The following is a 20,092-nucleotide window of genomic DNA, read 5'->3' as shown; positions in this document are numbered from 1 at the left end:
AGAAACCTTATGGGGTGAAGCCATTATGTGTGCTAACCATGTTTTGAACAACGTAGTAAATTCATCTACTGGTAAATTACCATTTAAACTATGGCATGGTAGAAAACCTAATCTTAGTTATTTGCATACGTTTGGTGCTCCTGCTTGGATTCATATTCCCTCTCCATTAAGACAGAAGGGACAACAGAGAGCTAGAAAAATGTTTTTTGTAGGATATGAATCGAACCACTGATCATTTAGATTCTGGTTGCCAGGAACCACTAGCATTTATTGTGGTGCTAGTGCAAAATTCCTGGAGCATGTAGGTTGGGATAAGCTTGAACAAGCTGATTACAGAAATGATAATAATGTTATTATTGAAAATCAAATATTCAATGATACCCCTGATGAAGATATAGGTAATGTAGAGTCTACTGTAAAAGAAGAAGAAGGAGGAGGTTTAGGGGAGGAATCAGATAGAATACCAGATATGAGTCCTGTATTGCCTAGGAGATCTACTCGGGTAAGACATCCACCTGATAAATATCAAGCAAACATGGTTTGTCAAGTAAATGTAGAACCTTCCAATTTTGATGATATCAAGATGTATCCTGAAAAGGATCAAATGGCATGGAAGGAGGCTATGAATAGAGAACTCAAATCTTTAAAAGAGTTAGATGTATACAAAAATGTTCAGTTACCACCAGGAGAAAGGATGATTGGTTGTAAATGGGTCTATAAATTAAAGACAGGTATTGATGGAAATGTAACCCATAAAGCTTGTTTAGTCACTCAAGGTTTTGCTCAGTCTGAAAAAGCCTATGATGAGGTTTTTGCTCCCAGTTTAAGAGCAACCACATTAAGAGCAATGCTAGTGTGGGTGGCGAAGAATGATTATAAAAATCTATCATATAGATGTTGAGACGGCATATTTACATGCACCTTTACATCACAATATTTATATAAGGAAGCCGTTAGGTGTAAGAACAGATGGGAGAACTGATTGCTGGAGATTAAAAAAGAGCCTTTATGGTTTGAAGCAATCAGGGTTTGAATGGAATAGGTATATTGTGAAAAAGCTGAATGCTATGGGGTTTATAGAAGGTGTAGCAGATAAATGTCTCTTTAAACGGGAGAAAGATGGTTTAATTTCATTTTTGCTCTTGTTTACAGATGATATTGCTATCGTAACGAAGACTGAACAGGAAGCGATAGAAATTATTAATTTGTTACAGGATAAGTTTAGGATAAGAAATCTAGGTAATATAAAGCATTATTTAGGTCTTGATGTTATAAGAACTGCTAGAGGATACAAACTGTCTCAATCTAGCAAGATTAGCCAAATGTTAAAGCGCTATAATATGGAGTCATGTAAGCCAGCAAAAACTCCTATGGATCAGGATTTCAAACATGGAGATATACAAAGTCCTGTATTCAGCAAAGAGATTTATCAATCTTTGATAGGAAGTCTATCATATATCAGTAATTGGTCAAGGCCAGATATTTCCTATTGTTTTAATCAATTAGCAAGATATAATGCAGAACCAACAGAGAGGCATTGGCAAGCTGCAAAGCGGATATTAATATACTTGAAATTAACAATGCATTACGCGTTATATTTGGAACCTAACTGTGATCTTATACTGACTGCATATGCTGATGCTAGTTTCGCTACTGATTTATCTACCAGAAAATCTACATCAGGTATTGCGATAATATTAGGGAATTCGTTAATTGGATGGAAATCGATCAGGCAGAAGCATATTAGTTTATCCACCATGGAGGCAGAATTTTCTTGTTTGTCATTAATGTGCACAGACCTAATATATTACAAACAACTAATGATAGATATTGGCTTAAATATAAATTATCCAATTGTAGTTTTTGAAGACAACCAAGCCGCTATAAAAATGGCAACTAATTTGGCTGTGAAGACGAGGTCTAAATATACTGACATTCGATATTTGAATGTACGGCAGAGTATACAGAGCAATATGGTAAAATTGGAATATTGTATGTCGGAGAACAATATTGCTGACAATTTTACTAAAGCGCAGGGTACGATCAAACATAGGACATGTTGTGAAGGTTATGGGTTAAGATTGTGAACCAGTATATATTGTCCTGTCCAAGGGGGAGTATGTTAGGAAATGGTCATTGCCTAACTAGTTGGCCAGGTAATATATAATCCAACATTGTATGTTTGTATTGTGTGAATGTATTATGTTGCTTTAAGAACATTGCTGAGTCATTCTGTATCCTGATTGGATGAGCTCAGTAGCCAATGTATTTAAGGAGAGCTTAATTGTGGTTAGTTTGGACACTACACCCTATTTTTACCTGCTGCTATGCTGTAACTATTTTTGATCTCTCTAAATGGTCAATGTTTGATCATGGTTTATTTATTACTGTTTCCTGATATTTATTGAACTGTTTTTATATTGTTCCTTTTATATGTCTAAGACTTGGATTGTTAAAGGACTATGATTTCACTTTACCCTTAAAGTAAAATACTATAAAACCAGTTTGTCTGCATGTTATTCACAATTGCTCTCAAAACCATTTCCGTGTGTAAAAACTTCTGATGGTATTCTACTTTATGAACCATGACTCTGGTGGTGACACAACAATATCCTTAACAGAATGTGAGGCTCATTAAGTGTGCATGAGGTATTTCAGGGTGAGAAGGCCAGGGGGGGCCTACCGATGGAATAGGCCACCTGCCTAAGACCACCCAAAGCCTCCTTGACCCACTGAAATACCTCATGCTCCCACAATTGCTTTCCCCCCACAATCTGCCATGTCAGGTCACTTACCTGGTGAAGATCTAGCAAGCAATCTCCTTTCCAGCCTCGTGCATGGATTGGACAACCAATTAAATATGAGTCAACAGTGTGCAGTGTGCAGCAGCAGCCAAAAATACCAGAGGTGGTATTTGCCGGTTCTCAGAACTGTTCAAAATTTCCACTACCGGTTCTCCAGAACCTGTCAGAACCTGCTGGATTTCACCCCTGCAACTCTGTTAATCTGTACCTGTATCTGTCTTCTTGTCCAAATCCCTGCTCAAGCAGGAAACCCTGTACTATTTCAGACAAATAGTTGTCCAGTCTCTTCTTACAGTAAAACCTCAAGTGATGAAGCACCCACAACTTCTGAAGGCAAGCCATTCACTGATTGTTCTAACTGTCAGGAAATTCCTCCTCAGTTCTAGGCTGCTTTTCTCCTTGATTAGTTTTTTATCCATTGCTTCTTGTCCTGCCCTCAGGTACTTTGGAGAATAGGTTGACCCACTCTGTCATCATATCACCCCTAGTCCTTCTTTTCACCAAATAAGTGAATATATACATCAATTCCTGCAACCGTTCTTCGTATGTTTTAGCATTGAGGATCTCCACTGCACTCTCTGTGGGAGGGGTATCTCACCACATCTCCACCTTTCTGCATCTGGGCAAAACATCACAATGTAATGTCACCTGACACTTCAGTGGATACAGCAATCTTGTTTTTATCCTGACTTATGGAGGAGGAATTGTACATTGCTGAAAATCGATTCTGACTGGGGTGGCTTATGAGCCCTGTAAATACATGCATACCTACACACTGCAATAAATGTTTCTCTCCCCATAGTTTTATAGGTGTAACATATTTTTCACAGAACTCAATTTCCCTGTGCATGCATTATTTACAAGTGAACTTTCTTCATTCTCATCTCCAATAAATTGCCCAGAAAAGCTTCTGTATTATAGGTTTTTCATGATAAAAGTAAGTTTAGGAAGCTATTTAAATAAACTTTTTAACATCCTTTCCAACTTCAAATCATTCTGAGTTTTTAATCATCCTAACTCTCTAATCAGTTTCTGGTTACTTGTATTTTTCTTCAGTGTGTCCTTTTGTTTGTTTTCAATTCTTCAATAAGCCTTTTGTGCACTCATATTGACTTATTTTTCCCTCTTCCATTTTTTCCCTTGCAGTTTGCAATTAGAGATATATTTATATGTCATTTTTGAAGAACCACCATGCATTCTAGATCTCCTTCTCTCATTAGCTTAGACTGCTGTGAAAACCCATTTATTGTTGCTCTCCATTTATTAAAGCTCTAATTTCTGAAACTCAAGATACATGTTTGCCACACTCATGTTTAATTTCTCTTAAGTTCAAGAACTCCAACACTGCAGAGTGAGTTTCCTGGAAAATAATTTTCCTCAATTAAGTCTTCCCAATTTGTAGTATTAAGGATAGCCGTCATAGTGTATCTTCATCTACTCTCTGAATAAATCGTTATCAATAAGACAACTTGGAAATTTCCTGAAAGGTGCATGTCAGGCAGAGTTTGTTTTCCAGAAGATGGTGGGATAATTAAAATCTTCCTTCATGACTATTTTATATCTCTTTGGAAACTTTCCATTTGCTTTTGAAACGATCATCACGCCTTCCTCTTTCTTTTTATGAGGGGCCCGAAAAAGTGTTGTTGTTATTTTTGTTCATTTATAATCCAGTTTACTGATGTGTGGGAGCAGGGCCTATAGGCAGGCTCAGAAACTCCTCAGGTATTGGCCAGCTTGAGGGCCACCGAGGATAGTTTCCTGTAAAGTTCCAGAATTGTAAATCCTATGTTTAAAGATGAATATTTTGTGATTTTATTCTGTGATTCACTGTGCTTAGAGCATTCACCCACCAAAGCCCTTGGAGAGAAAACATGGGTTTGTCAATTCTCCTCCATGAGGATCACTGTCCCAATATTTGCACAAAGCAGAATTTCTTGATTTTTGGGGGGGGGTTTGTTTTTCTTCACAAAAATCCATTTAAAAAGTACAGTTGGGTTAGAAGTATTGGTGAGGGGTGGGGGAAAGCTGCATTTTTGTTTCATAACAAAGCTTTTTTATATTTTCAGGGAGTGAAAAACATGACTAGTCTTTGTTGCCATTCCTTCCTCACAGCCCCTTTTCCCTAAAAGATAAATGGCTACTTAATAATAAGTTAGTTATTAGTTTAGCATAATATATATTTTATGACAGACTATAATTAACATATAATTACATTGTATGTACCAATGGTTTGTTATAACACACCATTGGTACATATAATGTTTAATGCACTCCTTAAATTGACAAGCAGCTAAAAAGCTGAAGATGCACCAAAAGCTTTATCAAAAATCACACAGAAGAGAAAGAGGATTTTCTTTCTATTTCCCTAGAAGGCAAGACCAAGACCAAGACCAAACAGATTAAAATTATTGTAGAGGAGGCCCAAGTTAGATATCAGAAAAGAACTTCATAATAGGAGCTCTCAGCCAGTGGAACGGACTTTCACATGATGTGATGAATTCTTCCGTATCGAGGTGTTCAAACACTGGCTGGCTGGTAATCCATTAGAAATGCTTTATTGCAGTGATGGCTAACCTTTTCCGGACCGAGTGCCCAAAGCGTGCACGCACTCGTGCAAATGCATGCACATCACCCGAACTCCCAAAATGCAATGTGCGCGTGGCCCCCCAACATGCACCCCGCACCCCTGCATGCGCGGCAGAGACCCGAAGACCAGCTGGCTGATGGGAGGTATGCACACATGTGCGGCGGAGCTGAGCTGGGGTGACGGCTTGCGTGCCCACAGAGAGGGCACTGTGTGCCACCTCTGGCACGCCTGCCATAGGTTTACCATCACGGCTTTATTGGATCCTGCAGGTTGAATTAGGTGACCTCTGTGTTTCCTTCCATGGTTGCCCACATTCTTAGCACACTGTGCAGATGTAGTCTCCATGAGTGTATATTTAGAGAAGTGGCTATTTTGTATGAATTTCTCCTAACTATTCCTCAACTGTTAACATGGCCTATATTGAGTCCAACTAATAAATTCCATCCTTAGATTCTGGTGGGGAAAATGTGAAGTCTACAGGAACTTTTCTTTCTTCTACTTAAGAAGAAATGCCTTTTACTCCTTACTTTTTCCAGGTTTGATAAAGGGAAATGAATATTAATTTTTTTTTGTATATGTCCAATAGGAAACATTGTGCAACTTTTATAGTGGCTGACAGTTTTGCTTCTGCTTCTTTAAATTGCTTTCCAGAAATCTTACACAGGCACTTAAGAATCACTCTGGCTTCTAATCTGAGTTACTACCATTACCATGACTTTTTTAAAAAATTGTCACTGCAGGAAAGTACCTAGTGGTGCTCCTCCTTTTCTCTAATGTTTGACAAATTCCACTAACTCTAGTAAATTAATCAACATGGTTTCTACCAACCTGCCAATAAGATTGTGGGTCTTGGGGTTTGACTTGTGATTATAGGTTTTTAGCTTTTTCAGGGAAATTAGTTAAATCTAATGGGCTCTGCAGTTTATATCACCTCACTATCCCAGCATGATTTTCTGATCTCAGTGTATTTCTTTCTTTCTGTAGCATAGCAATACAGAGATGTTCTCTAGTAAAATCATAATGGACTCTAGCTACATTGGAAGCAGGGATTCTTCTTGGGTTCCCTTCAAAAATTAAACAAAACAAAGGGATTCATGAGGCTGCTCCTTTCCCTATCAGGTTCCTAACTTCAGACCTCAAGTAGACACGAATTTATCCAACATTTACAGAATCAAAATTAGATAGGGGTAGATGCATTATGTCTCTCAGTTTTAGGGCACACAAAATAATTAACACTAATTCCACAAAAAAGAAACTGTCCTATGGGCATTTGATATAGTTGTACTCACAGATGCCATATTGCCATGATTAGCTGTAATAGACTGTAAGAGTAACCTTGAGGAACAGGAAGAAGGGCTGCAATCAAGACGACCATCAGATAAAATAAATCGGAGTCTAAGACAGAAATGTAATTTGAAAAAGTCTTAGACTTGAACTTCCCTATGTGATGACCTGAGCATGGCACAAAGATAACACAACAGCTGGCAATTCAAACCACCCCTTTATTGCTCCAAATTTCCCCAAATGCTCCCACATTTCTGGCAATTCCCAGAGCAAAGTGATAACAAACCCCCACACAAACCTCAAGCAGCCTCTGCTGCAATTAGTCCTGCCCAGTGCTGGATACACCACGGCTGCACAGCAATAAATCCAGCAAGGCAAATCAAGGAGTTCAGGAAGCAATAGATCCAGGTAATTAGTCCAGAATGCCAGAAAGAAAGTTCAAACATCTCTCCTGCTTGGGTGGGGGAGTTGGACTAGATGACCTACAATGCCCCTTCCAACTCTGTTAATCTAATCTAATCTAATCTAATCTAATCTAATCTAATCTAAGATAAGATAAGATAAGATAAGATAAGATAAACTAAGCTAAGCTACGCTAAGTTAAGTTAAGTTAAGCTAAGCAAATCAAGCTTTCTGTTATGTACCATATAAGGAGTGAGCCATAGGCTTCACTCAGGTCCTCTAAAATGGTGGGAAAATACTTGAAGTATGAAGTTTCTGAAAGTTTCATTGGTTAAGCTGTCTGGCAGCCCTCTATAAAAGGGGACACTGCCAGACAAGCAGGTTGTTGGGTTGTACTGGTCTACTAATAAAGAGCTGTTGTCACTGAAAGAGCTGTGTCCGTCTCTTCCATCATCGAATCTAACACTGGCGACAAAGGTGGGATCAGAAGAATAAGGACTCGTAGACCAGAAACCCAGTGGAGTAGGGAACAACCGGCATCGCTCACTGTTCTGCAGAATCACCGTCTGCCAGCATGATGACCGCGTATGCCCCACCGGCTCTGTTCAACCCAGCCAATGACAATTGGGACTCCTATATGAATCATTTTGAATGCTTCATGGAGGTGAACGATCTCCTGGGACTGTCTGATAACCGCAAGCGAGCACTATTCCTCAGTTATTGCGGTATGGACGTGTTTGACACAGCCAAGGCACTCGTTGAACCAGTCGCGGTTCAAGCGGTACCATGGGCCACGCTACAGAACACATTACGGGCGCATTATGCCCCAGTGCAGTCGAAGTTTGTACAGTGGTGCGAGTTTCACCGCAGAATGCAGGAAGAAGGCGAGTCCATGAACCACTATTTAGCGGCACTTAGAAAAGCCATCGCATACTGTAAGTTCCGAGAGCTGGAGGATGTGCTGTTAGAACAACTCATAAGTGGAGTGAGGGATGTTAGCCTACAATGGCGGTTGTTAGCCAAGCTGGCCCTCACTCTACAAACAGCCTTAGACAAGGCCAGAGCGGCAGACAACTCACAGAAATCAGCCGCTGCCCTGCAAAGAGCGGGAAACATGCCAACTTCACGCCAAACTGCCACAGTGCATCAAGAGAGCACCAAGCTGATCGAGTCATCAGAAGATGAAAATGACATCTACCGGCTACAAGATGACAAGAAAAGAGCCTACCCCGACGTAGAGTGGAGACAACCCTTCTGTGCAGGATGCAGAGGGCCACATTCCAGAGCAAGTTGCAGATACAAGGACACTGTGTGCCAGAGGTGTGACCGTAAGGGACATCTGGCTCAGGTCTGCCGTGCTAGTATGCCATCTGCATTCAGAGCTAAACAGCAACCGGTTGCCTCGGCAATGCCAGAGAAGAGGAAACCCAGACCGTAGAAACCCAACCATAGGGAGATATCTCCAGCTGCTGACAGAGAGGCATATCAGACGAATATACGACAGACCAGCTCATCAGCCAAAAAGATCTATGTGACAGTACTGATTGAGGGGACAGAGTGTGAGATGGAAATTAACACGGGATTGTCCCTAACCATTGTTGCGTGGAACACCATGATGAACATTGTTCCGGGCATAAGGAAGAAAGACTTGAGGCCACAGCAGTTACAACTCAAAGACTACCAAGGAAACCGCATCTCCGTTGTGGTCTGTGGAACATTCCAAGTGCAATTTTGGGGGGTTTCCGGTCCCTTAAAAATAACTGTAGTTGAAGGGGCGTTGCCAAGCCTGCTCGGCTTGGACTGGTTCGAGACCCTGGGCGTGGGAGTGACCGGTATCAACACCATCTCAGACAACAGCACCGAGGACCTCGTGAAGCAGTTTGAGGACTTATTCAGCAGCGGCCTAGGCAAGTACAAAGGAATGCCTATCTCCTTCAGCCTAGATCACAAGGTGGCACTGATTAAAATTAAGCCCCGTAGGGTTCCCCTTGCAATTAGACCTAAAATTGATAAGGAATTGGATAAATTGATTGGCCAGGGAATCCTTGAGCCGGTGGACCATGCCCATTGGGAGACCCCCATAGTAATGCCAGTAAAAGTTTGACGGCTCAGTCCACATCTGCGCCGACTATAAGTGCATGATCAAAAGGCCTTGCAGCAGAATGCCTATCCTGTTCCCATCGTTCAACACTACGGCATTCATTGGGAACAGGAGCAACATTTGCTAAACTTGATTTCGCGCAAGCATACCAACAACTACAGCTTGATGACAGCATGGCTGAAGCCCAAACTATTGTCACCCATAGGGATGCGTTTAAATGCCGCCGCTTGCAATTTGGGGTCAGCGTGGCACCAGGATTGTTCCAAAGCTTAATGGAACGGCTGTTACAAGGCATCCCTGGTATGGTGCTTTATTTTGGTGATGTCCTGGTGTCCGCTACCGATAAACCTGCCCTTTTTGCCTATCTCAGGACTGTCCTTTCCAGATTCAGAGAGGCAGGCCTTAAAGTTAAACGGAAAAAATGCCACATCGCAGTGCCCCGGGTGGAATTCCTGGGATACATGATTGACGGCTCAGGGATTCACCTCACCAAGTCCAAAATTGCCCAAATCTGCAAGCCTTTCTAGGGCTGCTCAATTTCTACAGCATATTCTTGGCACAAAAGGCCACTGTGGCTGAACCTTTACATAGGCTGCTAGGAAAAAAGACTTCCTGGTGTTGGGGCCCGGCCGAGGCAGTTGTCTTCGCCACAGTAAAGAACCTGCTGACATTTGACAGTGTGTTGGTCCATTACAGTGACTCCCTACTCCTGATCCTGACTTGTGATGCCTTGCCTTTTGAGGTGGGGGTGTCCTCAGCCATCAGCTTCCTACTGGCCAGGAGGCTCCTCTTGCCTTCTATTCTCGCACATTGTCTGCTGCCAAGCGAAACTACAGCCAGGTTCCATGACTATTTGTATGGCAGACATTTTACCCTTGTGACTGATCACAAGCCCCTGCTGAGTTTGTTGGTGGGTGACCGCCTGACTCTTACTGTCATGTCACCTTGAATGGTGCGATGGTCGCTATTCTTGGCAGCCTACAGCTACCGGCTAATTCACTGGCCCGGAAAGTCTCTGAGCCATGCTGACGTGCTGAGCCGCTGCCCCCTGCTTCCCTGGTGGAAGACCCTGCACCAGTCTGCCAAGTCCTCCTGCTTGAGGACATCGCTTCAGGGCCCATTACTGCGGCTGAGATTGCTTGGCATATTGCTAAAGACACTGAACTAATGTAAATGTTAAACTATGTGTAGTGAGGTTGGCCCAGGAACCTGATGTTGGAAGCAGCACAGCCTTATTTCTGTCTGTATTGAAAGACAGAAATAAGGGGGGAAAGGGTGGTTGTACCCTCCAAACTACAGAGGGAAGTGCTGGAAGTTTTGCATGCTGGATATCCTGGTATAGTCAGGATAAAGGGCCTGGCCAGGAGTTATATCTGGTGGCCGAGAATGGACCACGATATTACAGAAAGGGTCGCCACCTGCTCCCCATGTCAGGAATCCCAACTGGCTCCCCCTGCAGCCCCAGCTAAAACATGGGAGGAACCCCAGGCACCATGGGCCAGGGTGAACATTGACTTTGTGGGGCCAGTAAAGGGGCAAACGTTCCTTATCGTTGTTGACGCTTACTCTAAGTGGTTAGACATAGTCCTAATGACTTCTACCACTGCTGGGGCTGTTATTAAAGCACTGAGAAAACTGTTCACTATGCACGGCCTCCCCGATGTGCTTGGTGGCGCAGCATACTAAAGCACTAAAGCACTGTTAAGTAACACCAGCTGCCTGCAATTACTGCAAGTTCAAATCTCACCAGGCTCAAGGCTGACTCAGTCTTTCGAGGTAGGTAAAATGAGGACCCAGTTTGTGGGGGCAATAAGCTGACTTTGTATAAAAAAGAACACCGCCTTAGGGGGCCCCGAAAGCCCTACTAAGCAGGTATATACAAAAGTATGAAGGCTATTGGTTAACGCATTGTAAGCTGCCCTGAGTCTCCAGAAAAGGGCAGCATATAAATCGAACCAATAAATAAATAAATAAATAAATAAATAAATAAATAAATAAATAAATAAATAGTCTCGGACAATGGCCCACAATTGACAGCTGTCCCATTTGAGGCATTTTTGGCCAACTTGGGCATCAGACATGCCCTGGTGGCTCCATTTCATCCGGCCAGTGGGCAGGCTGAACAATTAGTGAGATTTACAAAGGAGGCATTGGCCAGAATGGGTCCGGGAGATTGGCAAGCCCGAATAGATAAGTTTTTACTGATTCAACATATTACCTCTTGTGCTGCTACCAATAGAAGCCCGTCGGAGCTCCTCATGGGATGGAGAATCCGATCACAATTGGACCGATTGCATCCAAATTATATTGCTAACACTCCCCCTGATTCCACTGGGAAAATTAGGAAGTTTGAAATTGGGGACAAGGTCTATGCCCACAATTATGCTGGGGGTGCTCTCTGGATTCCTGGCACAATTGTGGAACTATCTGGTCCTCGCTCCTACAAGGTTGAGCTAGAGGACGGGAGATTGTGGCATCATCATGTGGACCAACTCCGTGGCCGGATTTCAAACTATGTCAGGTGTGTCTCCTTTCAGTACTCAAGAAAGAAAAACCCCAATTCCATTTTCATAGAGAAAGGTACTTTTACTGAGTTTGAACTGAATGCAACCAAAGAAAAGCAAGGTCTGAGGCAATAGGCACGAAAATCACATATAGAAAGCATCTTTAAAACCCTCCCCCCAATTGTCCAGTCAGGATTATCCAATCCACATCCCCCCCAGGGGTCATGTGGGATGCAGCTTCCGATGGTGCTATCCTCCTGGTATGCCACGACGGTTGACCTTGAGTGGTTATCAGCGTTCTTCCTAGCTGCATAGAAAACACTGAGGAAAACTTTATCCCCTCTTCTCCACCAGCTAACTTCCCCCCTCCCAGACATTCAAACAGCTCCCACCTCCCCCCGTTACAATGGCAGCCGAGCAATCAAGCAATCAAACAATAAAAAGGCAGAGGCTGACATTCGGCCCTCCTGCAGAAGATACATTATTCCTCCAAGAAAAACAGAATGAGGGAAAATAGATAATTACATAACCAGAACATGAGAACCACTCCAAGATTAAGGTTTATCAGGGTATTTGGAATGAAATAATTGCAGCTGCTTCAGAGCCCTAACGTCTCACTTGTTTACCCATTCAGACAGAGCTAAAGGGAAATGTTTCCAGGCCACCAAGTACTGCACTTTTCCTTGAATCCAATATTTCTTTGACTTCAAAATGCTGTTCCCCTTCAATGAGTACGGGGACAGGAGGAGGTTTTTGGTCCGGACGCAAAGGGACGAACGCTCTGGTTTCAGCAAACTGACATGAAACACTGGATTAATCCTTCGCAAGGTTTTAAGCAACTCTAATTGTACCATAACTGGGTTAACTATGTGTACGATAGAGAAAGGACCCACGTATTTGAGCCCAAGCTTCTTCAACTTTTGGGTAGTTTGCAAGTACTTAGTGGAAAGGAAAACCCTATCTCCTACCTTATAATCTGTACCCTGAAGTCTTTTCTTATCAGCTTGGACTTTATGAGCTCGGTGAGCCTCGTCCAGGGTCTTACGTGTTACGGACCAGGTACCATGTAGGTGTTCAATCCAGTCAGCCAAAGAAGGTATTTGTGGGTTTTCCTGAGGTAACTCCAGGATAGGGGCAAATTCTTGGCCAGAGGCTACCTTAAAGGAGGTAAACACAGTACTGCTGTGTATAGAGTTATTATAGGCGACCTCCGCAAACGGCAACAAGTCTGCCCAGTTATCTTGCTGATAATTTATGTAACATCTAAGGTATTGTTCCAACACTGAGTTAGTTCTTTCACAAGCCCCATTGGTCTGAGGGTAGTGGGCAGAGCTTAACCCCTGGGCAGAGCCTAACAACCCCAGGAACTCCTTCCAAAAGTGGGAGGTGAACTGGACCCCTCTGTCCAAGATTATTCTCTCTGGAGCCCCGTGTAGTCTGTACACATGTTGGACAAACAATTTTGCAAGAGTTTTAGCCGAAGGGATCTTGGGACATGGGATAAAATGCACTTGTTTAGAAAACAAATCAGTAACCACCCAAATGACTGTATTCCCTCCACTTTCGAGCAACTCAACAATAAAATCCATGGAGATTTCCTTCCATGGAGCTCCTGACCTGGCTACACTCTGAAGCAGCCCAGGTGGTTTCCCAGGAGGCCTCTTTGCTGAAGCACATATGGGGCAGCTCGCCACGTATGCTTCTATGTCTTTCTTTAGCGCCGGCCACCAGAATTGTCGTTTAACTAAGTGTAATGTCTTCACGAAACCAAAATGCCCAGCAATTTTAGCATCATGGGCATATTGTAATACTGTCCCCCTCGGGCTGGCGGGGACATACAGTTTAGCTCTCACCCAAGCGAGACCTTCTCGAAATGTACACTCATTGGAGTGGGCTAAAAACCACTAGTCAGTTTTTAGTGCTTCTTTCAACTGCTTGCTCAAGTCGCCAGACAAGGTTAGATCTACTTTGCCTGGGCTTTGGTAACCACTGGTGCCGCCAGCTGTTTCGAGGGGATAACCGGACGAATTACTTCATCTCGAACGCTATTGTATTGAGGCAGTCTCGAGAGGGCATCTGCCATAAAGTTCTTCCCTCCAGGAAGATAGCACAGGGAGAAATTAAATCGTTTAAAGTGTTGGGCCCAGCGGACTTGCTTAGGCAACAGTTTTCGTGGCGTTTTTAAAGCCTCTAAGTTTTTGTGATCAGTCCACACTCTAAAAGGGTGCTTTGCCCCTTCAAGGAAATGTCTCCACGTTAATAGTGCCTAACGAACAGCAAAAGCCTCCTTCTCCCACATGGCCCACCTCCTCTCGGTCTCCGATAATTTCCGAGAGGTATAGGCACAGGGTTGCAACTTCCCCTTGGCATTTGTTTGGAGTAACACCGCCCCAACGGCCACATCTCTGGCATAGGCCTGAACAACAAACGGGGCTTCCATGTCAGAATGTTTAAGGACTGGTTCAGTGGAGAGCAGTCGTTTCAGTTTCTCAAAAGCCACCTGACAGTCCATAGTCCACTCGAGAGGCTGGGAGGGTTTTGGCCTCTCCTCTCCTTTTTTTTTCAGAAGGTTAGTAATTGGTAAGGCAATTTTTGCAAACGAGGGGATGAACTGTCAATAGAAATTAGCAAAACGCAGGAAACTTTGTAGTTGTTTGCGGGTGCGTGGGGGAGCCCATTCCAACACAGCCCGGACCTTTTCTGGATCCATTTCTATCCCCTCATGCGAAATGCGGTACACCAGGTAGTCAATTTTAGTCTGGTGGAATTCGCATTTTGACAACTTAGCATACAGCTCAGCAGCTCTAAGTTTTTTCAAGACAGCCCTCACCAGTTTTACTGGTCGCCCATGATCTTGGTGTAAATAAGAATGTCATCAAGGTAGACCAGCACCACCTTGTAAAGGTGTTTGTGCAGCACTTCATTGATCAGTTGCATGAACATGTCAGGGGCTCCTTGCAGTCCGAAAGGGAGCACCTGAAACTGGAAACATCCCAGCGGGCAGTTGAAAGCAGTTTTCCATTCATCGCCTTCCTTAATCCGGACTCTATAATACGCCTCCCGCAAGTCCAATTTAGTAAAAAAAATTCCTTTGCCCAGGTGGGCTAGCATGTCCTTCATGAGGGGCAGGGGATAGACATTTTCTACGCAGATTGCGTTCAGGTTCCAGTAGTCAACTACCAGGCGATAAGACCCATCCTTCTTCTCCCAGAATAGTACCAGGGCGGCTACCCACGGCCTAGCCGGTTGGATGAAGCCACGTTTTAGGTTTTTATCAATAAAGACTTGTAGTTCCCTCAACTCTCGGGGGGTCATGGGATAGATTTTTGGTTAAGGGAGTTTTACCCCAGAAAGGATTTGTATGCTACAGTCTGTAGGTTGGAGGGTGGGGGGCAGCACATCTAACGCTTTTTCACTAAACACCTCCCGGAGGTCCCGGTACTCTTTTGGGATCTTTTCTTCCCCCACAATGTGGTCCATTGCAGTCGCCACCCCCTCGCTCGCCACTTTGACCACACAATAGGGGTCCTCTCCTCTCTTCCCTTGTTGATTAGAGCGGAAGCGCAACACACCCATTTTCCAATTTATATGTGGGTTCCATTTTCGGAGCCAGGGCAACCCAAGTAGGCGGGGCCATTCCATGCCAGAGGCCACAATAAAACTCAGAGTCTCTGAGTTTGATACCCCTGTCCTATCACACCAAATTCAGTCCTGTTCTGTTCAGGTTTGGAGAGTTATTCTTTCCAACATTGACTTGTGAAGACTGAACACTTGACCATGTACTTTTTTTCCTTCCACTGACTCAACAATATTTTAAAACAGAGGTATGTAACTTTGTCTAGGCTAAGAATCATAGTTGGCTTTTTAACAGGTGTCAGGGCTGGACTCCAAAATACAGCAGGTGAGAATAAGACATAATTATTCTTTTCTGTTACATTAAAAATTACAATTGGTAACAATATTGTAATCTCTGTGTGTTGCACTGAACCTTTACAGCAAATGGTCAAAAGTGCCACTTGAACACTGGACCTGACCTAACAAAATGAAATTCAATTGAGTGGAAAGTAAGGTTCTACACTTAGGCAAGAAAAATCAAATGTACAGGTACAGATTAGGTGAAACGTGGTTTAACAGCAGTAACTGCAAGAGGGATCTTGGAGTCCTAGTGGACAATCACTTAAATATGAGCCAGCAGTATGCAGCAGCAGCCACAAGAGCCAATCTAGGCTCTTTTCTTTCTAGGATTGCATTAACAGAGGGAATAGAATCAAGATCATGTAAAGTATTAGTACTGCCGTCAGGCCTGCCATCTTCAGCTTTTTCGCTTTGCTGGCATCCTGCCATAATGCAAGAGAATGGGGAGGAAATTGGAGAAGTAAAGGTTGGGCATGGGAATGGGGAAGACAAGGGGAGGGGAGACAAGCTGACAAGAACCAGAGGTGTCTTTTTTTTTAAAAAAAAATAATTTTTATTAAACAGTTTTTAAAAAACAAACAAAAACAAACAAACAAAAACCGATATTTACATCATCTTCTTTTCAACATTTTCGCATCAGTAATCCATATTTATACATTTTCTCTTTCTTATCTTAATCTATCTTTTATACATATATTTCTAGTATATCATATATATATACAGTTATAATATATTCTCTTAATCTAAATATTTTATTTACATTTAACATAAACAGGTACCTAGTTTCCTTTCCACAATTTATATCTTCCCATTTGTTTCCATATTCGTCCGCCTAATTTAACCATTGTTTAGTTTTCTTTTGTCCCCCCCCCTTTTTTTCCCCTTTCTCCTCCCACCATTTATACCATTTCTCCCAGACTAAGTAGTATTCTGTTTCATCTTTTTCTTGTATCTCCATTGGGAGCTTATCCATTTCCGCACACTCCATAATTTTTCTAATCAACTTGTCTTCTGATGGTATGTTTGTTTGTTTTTTAAAAACTGTTTAATAAAAATATTTTTTATTTAAAAAATAATAAAAAAATTAAAAAAAGAAGCAGAGGTGTCAGACCAGAATAAACTGGTCACCAAAGACATACAGCCTGAGAACAGAATGCAAAACTACATGAAGAGGCGCCAAACCTCAAAGTTGTTCTCAAAACATCAAAAATTTATACTATTGGACCAGGGGTGAAATGTAAAATTTGTTACTACCGGTTCTGTGGGCATGGCTTGGTGGGGGTGGGGGTAATGTGACAGGGTGGGTGTGGCCAACTTTTTTTTTTAAAACTTTTCAAAGCATTTTTTCTAATGCTTTGAAAAGCCTCTGCCGATTAGGCAACTCAGCTGGGATCGTCAGAGAGGCTTTTTAAAAAAATACCTCTCTAATGATCCCAGCTGAGTTGCCTGATCGGCAGAGAGGTATTTTTTAAAAAATACTTCTCTGCCGATCAGGCAACTCAGCTGGGATAGTCAGAGACTTTTCAAAGCATTTTTTTTACCACCTCTTCGGCCAAGAGGTTGCAGAAAAAAATGCTTTGAAAAGCCTCTGATGATCCCAGCTGAGCCGCGTGATCATCAGAGGCTTTTTTTTTTTACTTTTAAAAGCATTTTTTCATCCGAAGAGGTTGTAGAAAATAATGCTTTTAAAAGTAAAAAAAAAAAAGCCTCTGATGATCGTGGGGATCAGCTGGGCATTGGGGGGGGCAGGGATTTTTGCTACCAATTCTCCGAACCACCCGCTGCCATCGCTACCGGATCGGGCGATCCGGTCTGAACCGGGAGCATTTCACCCCTGTATTGGACTGGTAAAGGGGGGACAAGTGCAACCTTTGCATGGGAAATACTCAGATTCAGCTTTGCTTTTGCTGTTACCTGATTTTAATAAAAGAACCTTTCACTTCAAGGAAATGGAGTTTAGGGTCTTTCTTTCTTAAATAACTAAGTTGGGACAGACTTGACAACCGCTTTATAAAACCTTTGTAAGATCACACTTAGAATACTGCATCCAGTTTTGGTCACCATATTATAAAAAGATGTAGAGACTCTGGAAAAAGTGCAGAAAAGAGCAACAAAGGTGATTAGGGGACTTTATAAAAAACATGAAGAATGGTTGCAGGAATTGAGTATGTCTAGTCTAGTGAAAAGAAAGACTAGGGGTGACATGATAGCACTGTTGGACTAGAAGATTTCCAAAGGCCCTTCTAACCCTGTTATTCTCTTATTCTTATTCTTTATTTCTTCAAAACAAAGAAAACACTTAAGAGAAAATAAAGCAGAATTATTATTGTCCACCTCCTACAAACCCAGCAGACAGAGTTGTTAGTTCTCTCTCTTCCTTCTGCATGGAAAGTTTTATGTAATGGTGAGGAAAAATTAGGGCACTATGGGAAGGTCTGGAGCAGAGAAAATGAATCCACCTAAAATACTGCATGCGGGGCGGGGGGTACATTATTAACTAAGGACATTAGTCAGATGAAGGAAGGCCAGACTACCAGCCTATATAGCTTTGATAGAGGACAGGTTAGTTGTTTATCAAAAAAGGTTGCAAACAGGAAAGTGTTGTATCCCTGTACCTTCACATTGCTTGTAGTTGTATGAGAATAGTAATAGCATTTGGGCAATCCGATTTATTATCAATTGTATTTTGCCTGTCATCACAATAAAACATGGCCTACCTTATAGTGAAAATTGCACAACAGTTGCACACAGTTGTTGCTGTGCAGATTTTACTTGAAACAAATTCTGTGCTCAGCCATGCTTACTGCTTTCAGTAAATGAATACTGGATTGCCACAATACACATTTCTTTAGGAAATATCAAATGTTGTAGTTATTATGACTCATTTTTAAAGGTAAATAAAACAACTGTTTAATTGAATTATAATAATGAATTATTATGTTCCACCATTTTGCAGGTTTAATCAGCAATATGGTGGGAAGGGGGAAAGTAAGGAAAAAGGAAATGCTGATATACTAATGCCCATATTTTTTTTATCTAGGCAGTAGTGATTATACTAACCACCTAAATTGTTTTAAACTAGATTTGGAACACGTTTTTCCCAGAATGTACAAATCTTTTAAAAGGACTTTTTGGCTAAAAAGTTCTTCACGATCTCAATAGAGATCTCTCTTATCCCTAATAATCACTTTGGAATCAAAACTATAATCATCTATATACACATTTTTTAATTCCAGCAAGATGTTCTTGGGTCCACTGCAGGTTTATACATCCACTAAATTCAACTAGGCTTATTCTCAACTAAGTGCATAGTGACTGTACATAATAATATTTAATTCATTCATTATTTTTGAATATAGATCTAGTGCTCTTCTGAAGAAGCCCTAAACCGATGTTAAAAAGAATCGTCTTGTTGATGGGTCCCTGGCATGGAGATGAGATACAGGATGAAGCACGAGAGAGCAACTGATAATAAGCTAGTGCTATCCTTGACTAGTGCTGGCAGTGAGTGACTGTGGCTGGCAGGATCTAGAAATAGTCCATGGAACGGGCAAAATGATATGAATTCAATATTTGTCTTTTTCTCCAGGAGCCTGAAATAGTTAGAACTCCCACCTTCATTTTATTTATTTAATTTATATGGCTACTCATCTCACCAAATAAAACTCTGGGTGGCTGACAGCTCACAAAATTGCAATACAAAATAACCATCAATAAACAACAGTGTATTTAATTTGAATATTTAATTGAATGTTTTAGTGTTTTTTATGGTTTTATTCAGTGGTGAAATCCAATTTTTTTTACTACCGGTTCTGTGGGCATGGCTTGGTGGGCGTGGTGTGGCTTGGTGGGCATGGCAGAGGAAGTATACTGCAAAATCCCCATTCCCTCCCTACTCCTGGGGGAAGGATATTGCAAAATCTCCATTCCCACCCCACTCTGGGGGAAGGATATTGCAAAATCTCCATTCTCACCCCACTCTGGGACCAGCCAGAGGTGGTATTTGCCGGTTCTCTGAACTACTCAAAACTTCTGCTACCGGTTCTCCAGAATCTGTTAGAACCTGCTGGATTTCACCCCTAGTTTTATTGCTTTAAAATGTTTTTAATATTTTAACTAATATTTTTTGAATTGTATTTTTTGAATTGTAAGCCACCCATAGTCATTGATTGAGATGGGCAGGCATATAAATTGAATGAATGAATGAATGAATGAATGAATGAATGAATGAATGAATGAATAAATAAATAAATAAATAAAGCATATAAACGCCCATTTTCTCCATCACAAACCACTGACTTAACTGCAAAGTTGAATGATCAATTTGTCATAAACCTCATATCTCATGCGTACTAATTTCAGCATCATACGTGGTAAAAAGTACTATATATTTATTTATTATATATTTAAAATAAATATCTTAATTAAAGAAATCTATAATAAATGGAAATTTAATTCATTAAAAAAAGTCTGGTGTAGTGGTTAAACCACTAGA

Source organism: Pantherophis guttatus, chromosome 3 (assembly GCF_059756535.1).
Source record: "Pantherophis guttatus breed Tessera chromosome 3, ASM5975653v1, whole genome shotgun sequence".
Taxonomy (NCBI): domain Eukaryota; kingdom Metazoa; phylum Chordata; class Lepidosauria; order Squamata; family Colubridae; genus Pantherophis; species Pantherophis guttatus.
The sequence above is the reverse complement of the archived record's forward strand: the minus strand, read 5'-3'. Positions refer to the sequence as shown.